Raw genomic sequence first — 5,118 nt, forward strand, 5'->3', positions numbered from 1 at the left:
ACATATGGCAAAGCTTTAATAATTGAAGTTGACACAGGCGCAGATGCGAGCGCAGCCGCACGGTCCGCCCATCAAATATTTAGAGATTATAAAGTACGCACATGTTACTGTGACGTTCCCTGCATTTCCTAATAAACGCTTGTCCACGCATGTATATAAGCGGAACGAGTAATTGCAAAAGTCGTATAAGTAAAATGTCGCCGAATTAGCCTCGTAAGCGAGAATTGAGAAAGAGCAAAGGAATAAGATTTGTTAGCACCCGGCTTGATAGTGAAGAGGCAGGGGCAACGGCAGGTGCGTGTGCCACTATTTACGACAGTGGGGATACTGACAAATCGCAACGCCCTGGGAAAAGAGAAGACCCTTGCCAAACTTGCCCAACAGGTTACTACCGCGTACACGCATGTGAAACGCTACCGATCGTTCCCAAGGACTGTCAGTACTATGGTCCATGTCTTCCAATTCTTCAAAATAATATTCTCATTTTAATTCGCAATACGTTCAGCTCATATTCTTGTTGCGAAAGCAGAAGGAAAAAGATTTTACTGATTGGAAAATACAAACAAAAAGAAAAATCAGCCATGATACTGTTTCTAATTAGAAATGATAAAAAATGAGGAAAAATCGATTTTTTTTTTAAATATTTATTATTTTTTTAAAAAATAATTTAAAAAATGATACAACTATTATATGCATAAAATTTTGGACCGAAATAAATTTGATTAGAACAAATTTATAAATTTAATTTCTTTCCAAACTTTAAATGGATTTTGTTTAAGATTTGAATAATGAAAAATATATACATATATATATAATATCTATACAAAAGAAAAATATAATTACGAAACTATACATTATTAAAAATATCAAAATCTATCAGAACGGTTTTAATATATTAAATATCGATGTTATAAACATCGATGTATTGTCACCATTTCGACAAGACCTGTGGCAAATGATAAAACTCGGGCGAACACATTCATTGCGCGGGAGCAGTTATCGGTGCCCTTGAGGATTTTCTTGGCATTTTTCGTCACATCTGGTCGACACACCATCCTGACAAATCGAATGGGCTGTTGCCTGGTCGCCTTTCCTCTTTAATGCCCTTAACACACCTCTATCTGCGCATATGCTACGCAGATACCGTACCGTATGAACATGTTCGCACTAAAAGTTCCCTCGATTCTTTCCCTAAGCCTCGAACCGAATTGTAAATTATAAATTAAAGATAAAAATTAATGTTTTCTAATATTTTTTTAATTTCCCTCATATAATATTCAAAATAATTTGCGATTTTCCGTTCCTATATAAGAAAAATTTAAAAAATTAATACGAGTTTTTATTATAAAATTAGTAGCATATTGATGCTAGAGAATCATCGTAGAAAATTGATTTGTAATATAATATGGTAATATAATTACATTAAAATAAAATTAAAAGTTATTAAATAAAAATTATAGTAATTATTTTCTAACTTACTTAATACTGAGACTTACAAGTTGAAAACCATTGACCACCATAAATTAAATATGAATTGAGCTGATTCGTAAAACTCGAAAGTTTGAGAATCCAAAATATTCTATTTTCTTTTTCTTCTAATATATTACATATATTAAATTATATATAGTAAATAGATATTTACATGCAAATATTTTATCAAAAATTAAAATCTTAATTTCTATTTTCAAAATTCTTCAAATTTCTAAGTTTTTGTTTTATATAATTATTAGTAACAACACAATTCCTTTTTGATATCTTTTTGCAAAAGATTAAATTTTTATGTATTATTATGTAAATTGTTTTATAAATTAATATTTATCTGCATTTTTTCGAATTACAAAAAAATTTCAAAATTCAAGAATTCAAAACTTTTTTACTTTCAAATGATTTCAAACTTTCAAATGACCAATTTTTAGTACAAGTATTTCAAACTTACAATACATAAATACATCTAATCGATAAAATGATTAATTTTTTTATGCTACAATCCATCCAAAATTGTCTGTATTTAGTCAATTTTTAAGACCAAAATCAAATAATCAAATTCATCAATTAATGAAATCATCGCAATGCAGATTGATGATTGCTTGTTCAAATTTTTTCAAAATTGTGATTATTAGCAATTATAATATCTTTCGGTTATTATATTTTATCATAAGTATTGATAGTGCTGATCAATATATAGGGTGTCTTTCATTATTCGTGGTACAATCGATAGAGAATGAATTCTTCATGAAAAAGAAAAAATATCTAATATTTTTTTTTGAGATTTCGCTTTTCATTTAATAAAATTTAAAAAATTTTTTAATATAAATTGACTAATCTCTAATTATGAAAAAAAATTGTGAATGAATTATTCAAAAAATATAATATACATTCTTTCTATTTAAAAATCAGTTTTCAAAAAAATTTAATTTGAAAATTTCGATTTTTTGACTATATATGTTCTATTATACTATTTTGTATTATGATATATCTCAAAAACTATTAGATATATAAAATTATATTTTATATTTTTTTATATTTAATTATATTTTATATATTTTCTAAAAACAAAGATTTAAATAATAAAATTTTATTCTATATTTTTTACTTTTTTTCACATATAAATCATTCGTATTTAATTTGATGTTAGCTAATTTTATTTTTATCTAAAAAATTTTCAAACTTGATTTACATAAAAATGAATGCTCAAATGAAATTTTTTGTTTTTCATGAATTATCTTTTTGTCTAATTGTATTACAAATAATAGAATATCCTATATATTTATCTATACGATGAAATTTCATTAGTAAGAATAAATCACGGTATCATCACAAGAAATTGGACATAGAAAAGAAGGAAATCGAATTGCGATTGACTTGCATACCATAATTCGATCACTGCATCGCTTTGTTCATTCCTTTCTATGCAATGAAACAAAGATTAAACTACAGTTCATATAAGTAGTGAACATAAATTTATATGATAGTAGGCTTATCTTGAACAATCGTGAAGATAATCTGACGATTCATGAATTTTTTCGATTTGTAAATGTTAAACAATTGATGAAAACTGGGTGACTTTTTTTATCCTTATTATAGACAAATATGTATGCGATAAATACGTAATATAAAGAAAAATAATCTGATAATAATATAATTTTTCAAAAACTGAAAAATAAAATTACATCAAATTAATTAAAAAATCATTAATTTTATAAAAAAGATGAATTTATATTATCTCATTATTTAAAAAGTATTTCTTTCTTTTTTTTTCCATGAATATAAAAATTTTACATTAAATTTTTTATTTATTGTAACAAAATACATAATATTTATGTAATCAGAATGATGAGACATAAATAAATAAAATAAAAAATAAAAAATATTTTTGACAAATATATGAAATAAATATAAATATAATTTTTACATAGCATAAAAAAAATACTTATAAAAATACTTTGCCAACAGAATCTTAAATTTAACAAAAACAATTATATTTATTTACTTTCACAAAAAATAAGTACATAATATTTATGTAGTAAGCCATAGATATGTCAATAATACAATAACTTTAACAATATCATGCCATAGAATATGTATAATTATTTATTTATTTGACAGATTGAATCACAAGAAACAGTACACTTAAACATTCCTATAATATTGTTGTTCTACAAAAAATTTCTTAAAACAATGATACATATCTGAATAGTCACAAAGTGATGGAAAAGAATTTTTCTTTTAAATTGTTAGAATTTATACAAAATTATAATTTATACAAAATTTCAAGATTATTATTTTATTCTTTTTATTCCATTTATGTTATGTAATGAATATTATAATATTAAATCAAAATTTATTATATTATATATTATTTATTTATTATTATATTACATTATTATCTAATATATTATTATTATTATAATAGATTTAGAAATTTAGCTTTTATAAATGAAAATATCTAGCGAATCATAAAAATATTTGAACATTATCTAACAAGAAAATTCACTTAATCCGAAAATTCTAATTAATTTTGAATGAAAATTTGTACATATAAAATAATTTTAATTAATAATTTGTAAAATATAATAAATTATACATGAAACAATTCTTTCAATGAAAAATTTCTTTAAAATTGCATCTTTCCATGTTTTAAATTTAATTGTCTGGAAATTATAAATAAAATGATAGAGCATTAAATTCTAAAATGAATATAAATTGCACGCAATATTATAAAGTTATATTTAAAAAACGAAAAACGTAATAAAATTTTAAGCGTTAATTTCATTTCTTTTAAATGGTATTTTAGTAAAAAAAAATTATTTCATATATAATCTATTATATTCTTCGCACTTAAAAAGTTTCATTAAAAATAAAAAATTTTAATATTTAAAAAATAAAAAAATATTCAAATATTTTTGAGCCACTGCATATTTATTTACATATTGTATAAGATGCTATATAATATGTCAGAGCTTTAGTTGATGCAGGTCCAGATATATCTATATACAAAAATTTATCTGTTTCACAAAGATTAATTTGTTTAAAATCTTTTTCTAGTATTTACTAGTTTTTTATCTGATTGATGATCATAATATTGCATATCAAAATAGAGGAACAAGTAAATATTTATTAAATCAAAATTTGATCTAAAAATATGTAATAAAATCGATCAATCATTTTTTTATTTCTATGCTGTTGCATTAAAATAATAAAATGATTTTATTTATTGAATTTATTTATTTTTATTGAATTTATTTAGATAAAAAGTATTTCACTATTACGTGGTTTAATTATTCCTATATTGCTTATTATCTATAAGCATATATATGATTATTTATATTATCTATAAGCATATAATTATGATTATATATATTTTTGATATAAATTGTTTCAAATTAAATAATCTGATTGAAATTCAATATAAGTTCAAGATTAAAGTTATTTATATTATAAAATATATTTATATTATTCTGTATAATTAATTATATAGATTATATAGATAAAATATAATATATTAAGTTTTACATGATACAAAAATAGTTGCCTTAAAAATGCGGCAGAGAATATATCTATGATCAAAAAATTTAATATAAAAAATTAATAACATTTAGATTAATAGAAAAATATGAA

This window comes from Apis dorsata, unplaced genomic scaffold, assembly GCF_000469605.1.
Source record: "Apis dorsata unplaced genomic scaffold, Apis dorsata 1.3 scaffold_225, whole genome shotgun sequence".
In the NCBI taxonomy this organism is placed as follows: Eukaryota; Metazoa; Arthropoda; class Insecta; order Hymenoptera; family Apidae; genus Apis; species Apis dorsata.